Consider the following 11,789-nt stretch of genomic DNA (forward strand, 5'->3'; position numbering starts at 1 on the left):
TCTCTGTCTTTCTGGCAAACGCACGCGCCCTATAGCAAAAACCTCTCCTAAATAAAAAAATAAATAAATAAGTAAATAAATAAATAGATAGATAAATAAATAAAAGAGGCAGCCATTTTCAACTCTTTTACTGTTTTCCCTTATTTTATGTCCTTCCATATTTCTGCTATATTACATGTAACAAGTATTTCTTGATTTCTAAATGCTCGACATTATCTCTTGATTCCTTAGCTCATGTATAACACCATTTGTGTGCACATGAACACAAACACACTTACCTACTTCTTCTGTCATCCTCTCAGAAAAAATTAAGTCTATTTTCAGGGCATACATTATGGGAGGGGGAGGTTTCAAAGAGTTTGTGAAAAAATATAATTAAAGTGCAAGTTTAGATATATTTCTTGAAATCTATGCATGGATTTTTTTCATAAATTGAATTTTCTATGTACTTTTTGAAGACCCTTTGTATTATGGTATGTATATAGTATTACAGGTAAGCCATGTAGCAACAATAAGGGCACATCTTTTAGTTTAGATACTTATTTCTTGATATCTATGCATGGATTTTTTTTCATAAATTGAATTTTCTATGTACTTTTTGAAGACCCTTTGTATTATGGTATGTATATAGTATTACAGGTAAGCCATGTAGCAACAATAAGGGCACATCTTTTACTGTGCAAATCTTTCTCTTTTTTTTTTTTTACTGATTTTTTTAATTGAATTCTTTTAGTGGTTTAGTTTTCAATTATTTATAATTAATGTGTCTTCCAGTGTTCTGTACAAATTCAAAACCATTTTCTCCATAGATAGAGTTAAATATAGGCAAACTTACCAGATAATCTCCTTAGGTTATATTTATTCACTTTTGTAGCCTGCTAGTTATCTCATTTTTATTTTAAATCTTAAGACCACTGTTCTGCAGTCCTCTTCCCTCCTTTTCTAATCTGGATTGGGTGACTCTCTAGGAGAGTCTGCTCTGAACATTTAGTCCTGTAGTTTTTCTTCATTACCATACTGGGATTCCTTTGATTCTTGCTTATGTTATTTTTGCTGTTCTCTAGATTCCTCATTTTGATGAAGAGCTCCTCTATAACTTCCTGAGGCCAAGAACATAAATTCATCAAAATGTTGCTTCTCTGAAAATATGTTTATTGTATTCACATATGTCATGGATGGTTTGCTGAATATATTCACTTAGATTAGGAGTAATTTTCCCTAATAATTTTGAAGGCATTGCTGTATTTTTTTCTAATTCTATTTTAGCTGATAAAAAAATCTGGTTAGGGGAACCAGCAGTTAGCGTAATGGCTATGTTGTTGGACTCCCACGTAATCGACCACGGTTTGCGTCCTAGACCCGGTGGCTTGAAACTCATGCCAGGCACGTGTGCGTGCATGCCCAAGATCCTGAGAGAAGAATGGAGGAGAAGGGATTACGGCGTGACCATCCCCCCTGGGGGGTGATTTCTCACTTTCTGTCTCTACATCTCTCTTTGTCTGTCTGGCGAGCGCACGCGCCCTATAGCAAAAACCTCTCAAAAAAAAAAAAATCTGGTTAGGTGCTGGACTCCCATATGGCTGACTGTGGTTTGAGTCCCGGACCTGGCAGCTTGACGATCATGTGGAATGCTGGGGCTGGTGGAAGGGGAGCCCATCTGGTGCCTGAATGGTCAATCAGAGTTCAAGTCCCAGACTCAGCAGCTTATGTTCTTGCTTTCCCTCCCTCTTTCTCTCTGACTCTCTCTGGTGTCTGTGGCAAATAAAATGATAATAATAATAAATAAAGTTAAATAAATACTTCTTTGAAAAAGTAGAAGAAGAAGATCACGGCAGGGTGTGTGTGTGTGTGTGTGTGTGTGTATGTGCCTAAAGTCCCAGGAAGACAATGGAGAAAAAGGAGTTGTGGCATCCCCATCCCCTTTGGAGGATGATTTCTCACTGTCCCTTTCACTGTCTCTCTCTGGTGAGTACATAGGTTCACCAAAAACAAACAAACAAACAAACAAAATACCTAAAAGCTTCCAGGAAAAGAAAGGGGAAAAAACCCCACATCTGTATTCAAAACAGATTCAAATGAAACTGCACCTTTGTTTTTTTGTTTTTCTAAGGTTTTTGTCATAGGATGTGTGTGCTCAGCAAAGAAACACAGAGAGCATCGCAGAATGAAGTGAAAAATCGCCCTCCAAGGGGAGCGGCCATGCCACAGTCCTCTTCTCCACCATTCTCCTCTTGGGAGTTTGAGCATGCACGTGCATCCACCTGGCATGATTTTCAAGCAGCTGGATTCAGGACTCCAACCATTGTAGACCATGTGGGAATCCAGTGCCTTAACCACTACCTGCTGGCCCCCTTTTGCACTGTATTTACCCCCAGAATTTTGATGCTGCATAACAATGCCTTTCATTGTGTGTTATTCCCCCCTGCCCTGCTGTATTAATCACTCGATCTAGAAATCTGTGTTCTTCTGTATTTTTTAATGCTATTTACTTCGATGTTGTTTCTCCTCTTTTTTTTTCCCTCTTTTTGCTTGTTCTGGAAAGCGTATTTATTGGACACTACAACTATTTGATCGGTCCTCATATTACTTATTTTGTCTCTTTTCTAATTTTTTTTCTTCTTATTTTCTGGAAGACTTCCTCAAAATTTCCTTCCAATTTATAAATGTATAAATAAAAGAAATTGCCTTTTCAAATTTTAATTTTTACAGAAACCTTTTATTTTATGAACATACTCTATCATCTCATTTCTTTGATAGTATTAAAAATGTAGACATATACAAGCATATTATTTATATATATATGTATGTATATTTTAAATGCCTTCTCTTTAATGCTCTTTAATGCTCTCCCTTTTATTTTAATTCTCTTATTTTGTCTTTTTGCTACAGGATGATCTTCTCTGTTAGAAACTACATTAGCTGTTCATTCATATCTAAAATAAAGTTCTTATAGTCCATTGGGAGCTTTGGATGTGTTTGTGTTTATAGCCCAATAAAGTGACAAATAATTTTTGATTGGGAGCAATTGTAAGTATCTATAAGTGTATTCTCTTAAGATTCTCCACTACCCCAGGAAAAGTTCTCTAGCATTCTTTTGAGTGTTTATAAACCTCTTGCCAAAGCTGTGGGAATCAAAGAAGGAGAAGGAGACTCAGGGAAAGGGAGTCTCTCGGCTTGGTATATGGTTTTTTTCTTTGTCTTTTTAAAAATTTGTTTAATTTGGGAACCAGCAGTTAGCGTAATGGCTATGTCGCTGGACTCCCACGTAGTCGACCCGTCCCGGACCCGGTGGCTCAAAACTCACGCCTGGCGCGTGTGCTTGTGTGCCCAAGATCCCGAGAGGCGAATGGAGGAGAAGGGATTGCGGCGTGACCATCCCCCCTGGGGGGTGATTTCTTGCTTTCTGTCTCTATGTCTCTCTCTGTCTGTCTGGCGAGCGCACGCGCCCTATAGCGAAAAACTCTCAAAAAAATTTTGTTTAATTTTATTTACCATTATTTTAATTTTTTTAAATTTGCTGCAGGACTTGAGTACTCACGAGAGAAAAAGAGAGAGTGATAGGAAGAGAAAGCAAGAAAGCAAGCCATCAGATCCAGGACTTGAACCGCAAATGGCAAGTCCCATGCCTTAACCACCATGTCACCTGCTGGCCCTTATTGAATTTTTCTTAATCTTTTATTTTTTACATAATATTTGCTCTCCGGCTTGCAAATCTTTCCAGGAAATGTAAATCTGAAGTACTTTACTTGAATATGGGCATTGCATTCATCTTGCAATGAGTTGTGTTAGAAAGTAAAACCCTGGGTTTAGGGAACATGAATCTGCTATATGGTGTAGTAAGCCTGCCTGCTCTTTGCTCTAGAGAGACATGCTATCTCTGTCTTCTAGGATTGTTCATTATACAGATATTCTTTTAAAAAATTGTCCAAGGGTGATTCCAGAAGAAACCTGAGTGTGGCGTGAGCATGGGGAAACAAAAGAAAACAAGAAAGTATGCGACCATGAAGTGAATGCTTAGTCTCAGAGATCAGAGGCTTAAATAAAAGAATAGATTAAAACCTAAAAAGAAAGAAAAGACAAATCCTAGCACGCTGAAGGAAAGAGACGTCCCCCAACACCCTTCCTGCTTACTCTTTCAATATAATACACAGCTGGGTCCACCTTACCACATCCTGGTTGATACCAACTTCATCAACTTTTCCATTAAAGCCAAACTGGACTTAGTGCAGTTGATGATGGACTGTCTGTATGCCAAGTGTATCCCACGTATAACTAACTGACTGTGTAATGGCTGAAATTGAGAAATTGGGGCAAAAGTATCAAGTGGCTCTAAGGATCGCTAAGGATCCAAGATTTCAACGATGACTATGCACACATAAAGGAACCTATGCGGATGACTGCTTAGTACAGAGGGTAACTCAGCACAAGTGTTAGTTACATCGTGGCCACAGTTGACCAAGACCTTAAACAAAGAGTCCGGAAGATCCCAGGAGTTCCTATCATGTACATTTCTAACCACAGAAACAACACTGAGCGGGTGCCAGATGATTATGGAGCCCCTCGGTTCTAATTCTTAAAGGACAAAGTTCCTCTGCCTGTCTTTGATCAAATTTCTCTGTTGCCAGTTCATTGAACATGCTGTCTGTCATGAATTATTATTCTGTTCACCTATGTGCTCTGTAATGAGCTGAGTATGGTCAAGTACACTTACTTTTCAATGCTGTTTTGAAAAAAAATAAAAATTGTCCGAAGAAAAGCAGCCAGTTCCTCTGTTCACAAGGTGTGCAGAAATGCAAGACTCTAGAAGAATTGTCCAAGTCAGTTTAAATACATATAGCAAGAGCTTGAAGAAAAGGAAAGTGTACTGTGAGGCAGTGAATAAGAGTAAATAATGATATCTATAAAGAGTAGAGTAAGGCCAGCAGGTGGTGTGGTGGTGGTTGGAGCGCTGGACTCTCACATGGTCGATAGCAGCTCGAGGCCTGGACTTGGTGACTTGCTTTTTTGCTTTCTCTCTCTCTGTTTTTTTCTGGTCAAATAAAAAAATAATAATAATTACAAATAAAATAAAATAAATACATAATTCTTTTAAAAAGTTGGGTCTTTAAATAATGGGGCCAGCAGGTGGCATGGTGGTTAAGGCACTGAATTCCCACTGACTGACGGCATTTCAAATCCCAGACCTGATGGCTTAAAAATAACTACAAATATATAGAGAAATAAAAAATTTTTTGAGAGGTTTTCGCTATAGGGCACATGAGCTAACCAGACAGAGAGAGACATAGAGACAGAAAGAGAGAAATCACCCCCGAGGGGGGATGGTCACGCTGCAATCCCTTCTCCTCAATTCTCCTCTTGGGATCTTGGGCATACACGCACATGTGCCCGGCGTGAGTTTCAAGCCACCGGGTCCGGGACGCAAACCGTGGTCAACTACGTGGGAGTCCAGTGATGTAGTCATTACACTAACCGCTGGTTCCCAATATTTTAAAATAAATAAATAAAATAAAGTAGAGCAGCATTAAGCATCACCTCTGTAGCATGGATTTTATAGGGAGATGCATTCTTTAGAGGCTGAACAAGCCATTTATATAAAGAAAAACTAATTTGTTTTAACAAAAATCAGAAAGGTTCTACTTCTTACATCTGAGCCATTTTAAATAATGAAGAACCTTTATCTCTCTAGGTTGGTACAAAAGCAAATGTGGGTTTTGGACTGTGAATTTTAAATCCTTGTAACTAGGCTCAAACAAATCTTTATTCATCAAAATAGGAACCAATATAATCAACACATTTTTGCCAACAAGAAGTAAGTTTCTATATTCTTATAGAATAAAAATCCATGCCTCGGGTTTTGATGAACTCTTACAAAGCATCTTCTGCATCCTGCTGGTTATAGAAGCATTTTCCCTGTGAAAGGTTTTTGAGATTGCTTGAAGAAGTGCTAGCCAGTTGGCAAGCGGTCAGATGAATATGGTGGATGAGGCAAAACTTCCTAGTCCAATTCACTGAACTTTCGAAGTGTTGGTTGTGTGACGTGTGACTTAGCATTGTCATGGAGAATTGCGCCCCTTCTGTTGACCAATGCTGGTTTCAGGCATGGAAGTTTTGGGTGCATCTCATCAATTTGATAAGCATACCTCTCAGATATAGTGGCTTCACTAGGATTTGGAAAGCTGTCGTGGATCAGACCCCACCAAATAGTGACCAAAACTTGTTTTTGATGAAAGTTTGGCTTGGGGAAGTACTTTGGAACTTCTTCTCAGTTGAACCACTAAGTTGGACTTAGTCATCACTGGTGGTTGTATAAAATCTAACTTTTCATTGCATGTCACAATCCAGTTGAGTAATGGTTCATTGTTTTTCCATAGAATAAATGAAGATGGCACTTCAACACACAATGTTTAAATTTTTTTTTTTTTTTTAGTCAGTTCATGAGGACCTACTTATCAAGCTTTTTTACCTTTCCAATTTACTTTAAATGCTGAATGGCAGTAGAATGGTCGATGTGTTCTTTGGCAACTTCTTACGTAGTTGTAATAGGATCGGCTTGATCTCAGTTGATTGTTGTCAACATCCAATGGCTGGGCTCTATACTCCTCATCTTCAAGGCTCTCATCTCCTTTGCAAAACTTCTTGAAGCACCTCTGCATTGTACGTTTATTAGCAGTTCCTGGGCCAACGCGTTATTGATGTTATGGTTTGTCTCTGCTGCTTTGGGACCCATTTTGAACTCAATAAGAAAATTGCTGGGATTTGCTGTTTGTCTAACATCATTTCCACAGCCAAAAATAAATATAAAATAAACAGCAAATAAGTCATTAGCAAAAAAAATAAAGCAAGAAATGCACATTAAAACAATGTATAGAATTACCACATTTACTTAAGAATATATCCAATATCAAACAACATATTTCAACAATGCAAAAACCACGATTACTTTTGCTCCAACTTAATATTATGGAAAGATTAGATAGTAAACGACCATAAAAATAAATGGTCATTTATCTTGATGAAACAACATAGAGTCTTTAAAGTTGTGAAAATATAAAGTTAATGAAAATAAACGGCAGGAATCCCTTTATAGTGGGAGGGAAGAGGCAGTGAGGAAGTGCAAAATAATGCATTAGAACAAGAAAGAGCATGGAGTGTGCTGACAGCACAAAGCACTCTGAGTTATGCAGTAAAAAGGAAGTGAAATTTGAAGTCACAATGGGCTATTCCTAAGTATGTTGGCCTAAAAGGTTATTTAAACAAAGAGAGAGAGAGAGAGTGAGAGAGAGAGAAATGAGTTAAATCATGGAGCAGTAAAACAAAAAGGAGGAATGACCACACAAATCCTCAATCACTTTCATTCAGTGCAGGTGAGCTCCGCATCCACACAGCTCGAGAAGGCTCAGAAAAGAGCAGGAGCAAGGCACTCGCAAGCGTGGCAAGCACTTCCCCGTGCAAGCAGCCTGATAAGACGGGACTCTGAAGTCCGCACGGCAGCCGCAGAGAAGGGATGTGATTCATGTCAATACAATCATGAAAGGTGTGAACAGAGCTAATACAGCTCATTCTGCTCACATAATACTAGGAAGGACATGATGACATATTCAGTTCAATCAAATTCAACATTCACATTTGGAAAGTCCCACACACCAAAGCACTTTCTAATCCCAGCAAGTCACAGGAACTCAGCCTCTTTAAAGTTGCCCCAAACCTCATACCCCTAGACGTATTCTGTGTTCAAAACAGGACATGATCTTCCCTAATAACGATCATAATAATCATGGCCAACTTTTTTTGCGATGTTATTATTGACTGCTCAGTGACTTATTCACTAATTCATTCCATGAGTTCAATAGTAATGTTACCCATTTTATAGATGAAGAAGGTATGTTCCAGAGAGGCTCAGACCTTGCTGAAAGTGAATAAGAATCAACCTAAGATTCCTCTGTCTTTAGGGCCTCTGTACTTAACCACTGCTCTTTGAATGTGTCCCCTCTCCTCTCCCAAATTAATGGCTTGGAATTTGGTTACATTATGAAGAAGAGATTTAATTTGATTATGGTGTTGAAAGGCGAGGTCTTTGGGAAGTGATAAAGTACCAATTTCTTGTTTTCACCTGTATGTGGAATGACGTGCTTAAGAAAGTTTTCTGTTGTTAGGGGGAGGTGGAGTCTTCAAAAAGTTCTTGGAAAATGCATATTCTGAAGGAAAAAAAAACTATGCATGGATTATAGTTTTTTTTGTACCAAAATAAAGTCAGACTTTAATTTCATTTTCCCAGAAACTTTGTGATGTTCCCTTGTAAAATTGCTTATAGTGGCAGAAACTGGACAAAAGGACAAACCATTGACCTCCATTTCTGGAGACATGGCCAATGTGGTAGCCTGAATAACTCTCCCACAGCCTGGTTTTGCATTAATCATCTTCCCTACTTCCCTCCCAAAGGACCAGAGACGAGAAAAGGAATGCCCAGGGCACTAGGTATTTGGGAGGGATCCCCAAGTTTGATCCTTGGTGTGTTTATAAAGAAAATAAATGAGACCAGAGGAGAAACAGGCAGAGACACAGTCTCCTCTGCTCAAACTCTTGCCTTCTGACATCTGTCAGACCTTTGACCTTTGAACCTCCAAATTCTCAGTTAAACACACTTTTTTTTTTTTTTTCAGAAAGAGAGATTTTTATTATAGGGCACATGTACTCACCGGAGAGATGGAAAGAGACAGAGAACTAACAGCAAGAAATCACTCCCCAGGGAAGATGGCCACACCACAATCCCTTCTCCTCTACTCTCTTCTCAGGATGTTGAGCACTCATGCACATGCACCTGGCATGAGTTGTGAGCCACTGGGTCCGGGATTCTAACCTTGGTCAGCTATGGAGGAGTCCAGTGACATGACCATTATGCCACCTGCTGGTCCTCAAACCTCTATTTTAGAAATTACTCAGATCAGGTAATTCTGTTATGAGCGACAGAATGGACCAGAATAACCACTGGCAATGATTCTCCTGCTGCTTCATCTGGATCTTACACATGCTAGTCCCTCCATCTTGATGCTCCTTCTGACATGGCCTCGTTCATCTTTCCCCTGCTATCTTGGATAACACTTTCTTTATAGTATTCTCTGACTCTAAGACTGAGTTAGTGCCCCGCCTTTTTGCCTTCATGGCATCCTATACGAATCTCCATCATACTGACAGTACTCTTCACTCTGCACTGTCATTTTCATTTACCTTTCTTCCTTAATGATGTGAATTAACATCAGAGACTCTTTCCAAATCATTATTTATTTCATAAATAATGATTGAGCAATTAGTATGTACTAGTCATTAAATCCATTTACCTTTACACATAGTAAAGCAATAAGAAATATTTGATGAGTGAATACATGAATTAAAACTTTTCTTTGGGATTTCGCTCACCTAAAATCTGCTGTGAATTGTATTACTACTATAACAGAAAAAGAAGTCAATTGCATAACCTCATTGAACTAATTGTAAAATAGATTATATTTATGCAAATGTTTTACGCTTACTGCCTTTTTCGTTAGCTTCTAATTCTCTCTCTAAAATGGTCATTGGGAATCTTCCTGGTTAAGCCCTCGACCTACGTCTCTGCTGCTATGATGCCTCAGACTTTATATACACCTAGAGTATAGGCATTTATTAGGTGCTAAACACTTTTCTGAACACTTTGATGTGTTAACTAATTTAATCCTCTCAATAACTTTGTGAAGAAGATGCTATGATTAAGCCCATTTCAGAGATAAATAAATTGAGACACAGGTAAGTAACTTCTTCCTGGCCACATTGTTAGGACTTTGAATAAATAGCATTCAGTCCTGGGCAGTTGGCCCCAGAGGATGTGCTTTTCACCACTGCGCCCTTCTGCCTCCCATTTCACACTGTTTCTTCTTTGAGGCATAACAATGGGAAATTGCATTTTGACACATTCTTTCTGAGCGATCACTCTGTAAAAATTTTATAGGACAAAATTTGGCACTCTATCAAAGTAGGAGATGCTTATAGCCTTTGACGTTGCATTCACACTTTCTAGTATTCACTTATGTGTGAAATGGCATGCTTACAGAGTTTTCTATTGCAGAATTGTTCATGATTATAGCAACTTTAGGAAAAAAAAGACCAAAACATTGACCTTCATTTTTGGAAACAAAGCCAAACGGTAGCCAAGTAGTCAGCCTGGCTTTGTACTAGTCATCTTTCCTACATAAAGGAGTAGGGCTTGCGGGCAGGAAATGCTTACAAAGTTTTCTATTGCAGAATTGTTCATGATTGTAGCAACTAGAGGAAAAAAAGACCAAAACATTGACCTTCATTTTTGGAAACAAATCCAAACGGTAGCCAAGTAGTCAGCCTGGCTTTGTACTAGTCATCTTTCCTACATAAAGGAGTAGGGCTTGCGGGCAGGAACTTCCAGGACTCCAGATATTTGAGGAGAGTATCTGTTCTGGAATGTCCTCAGGGTAGCCTGGGCTGGCAATTCTTGCAGGCAGAAATGAATAGATCAATCTTAGATAACCACCATCCTTGTTATGTCTCTGTCTCATGTGTCATTAAGGATCAGGTCAAGGGTGAACATAGAACTAAAATCCCAGGACCACTCAGCATCTGCCTCTTCTTTGACCTGAATCCACCTTTTAAATGGTCAAGTAGGGTATTTTAAAAAATAATTCCACATCCACTTTATGATGAAACTTTTTCTCTCTGTGTTCCCTACTCCTAATGTGGTAAATCATGAGAACATTCTGTTTATTTCTAAGAGGGCTGAGGTCATTGTCAGTGGAAGAACACTGTGAACCCTATGCCTTGGACATCATCCAAGAGATCCAGAAATCTCCATTGCTGCTCAGAGCGCTGTGGAATCTCCTGTACTCTTGCAGCATGACCTCTCTTTTTCCTTTTTCCATTTCTTTCAGATCCAGACATCCATTCCTCAGCGCTGAGGGCAAATTCCACTGCTGTGACTCTAGTTTTCTCCTGCTTTGGGTGGTAGCACAGGCTTGTTCTCTTTTTTGTCCTTCTGACTTCATACTTGCTGACTGGCAATATCTCATCATGACCATCATTGGTAAAGTCTGACATCTTCATGCTACCATACACTTCTTCCTGAGCATGCTGCTCATCTCTGAGACTTCATTCCTTCACTGTGGCCATCATTCTCTATGTGCTTTCTGGCCTCCTAAAGCCTCATCAGTCCATTGCCACCCAACGCTGTGCTACCCAGCTCTTCTTCTACATCATCTGTGCGATCAACAACTGTTTCCTGCTCTTGGTCATGTAGTATGTTCTTTAAACAGTTATTTGCAGCCCCCTTGTAGTCAGTTTTCAGGGGTAAGAAAACCTGTGCCCAGCTGGCATCTGGGTTTCTGGGAATTGGCCTGGTCATGGGCATTGTTCAGGTGGCTTCTGTCTTTGGCCTGCCTTTCTTCTGATGCCTTTGTCATCTCCCACTTCTGTGTTGTGAGATCCCTGCTGACGTTGGCTTGTGCAGACATCACTGTCAGTGAGATCTTCAACTTAGTTGTCGGTGTCTGTGTCCTTGTCCTAGCCATGGGCCTGGTCTTTATCACCTATGTCCTCCTCAACTCCACTCTCCCTAAGATTGCTTCAGTAGAGAGTCAGAAGAAGGCCATTGCCACCTGCATCTCCCACCTCACAGTGGTCATCAACCACTATAACTGTGCTTCCATCATCTACCTCAAGCCTAAGTCCCAGTGTTCCCTGGGGAAGGACAGACTCATTTCAGTGACCTACACTGTAATCACCCCACTGCTGCA

At 39.5% G+C, this 11,789-nt stretch overlaps 2 pseudogenes; both read left to right on the forward strand.

Moving 5' to 3' along the window:
- Positions 1–3,965: 3,965 nt before the first annotated feature.
- LOC106733935 (rRNA-processing protein FCF1 homolog pseudogene) lies at positions 3,966–4,570 on the forward strand (annotated as a pseudogene).
- A 2,755-nt stretch (positions 4,571–7,325) lies between these two features.
- Positions 7,326–11,789, forward strand: part of LOC102502394 (olfactory receptor 10J3-like) — a 4,566-nt pseudogene continuing 102 nt past the window's right edge.

This window comes from Tupaia chinensis, unplaced genomic scaffold (assembly GCF_000334495.1).
Source record: "Tupaia chinensis unplaced genomic scaffold, TupChi_1.0 Scaffold146187_1, whole genome shotgun sequence".
NCBI lineage: Eukaryota > Metazoa > Chordata > Mammalia > Scandentia > Tupaiidae > Tupaia > Tupaia belangeri.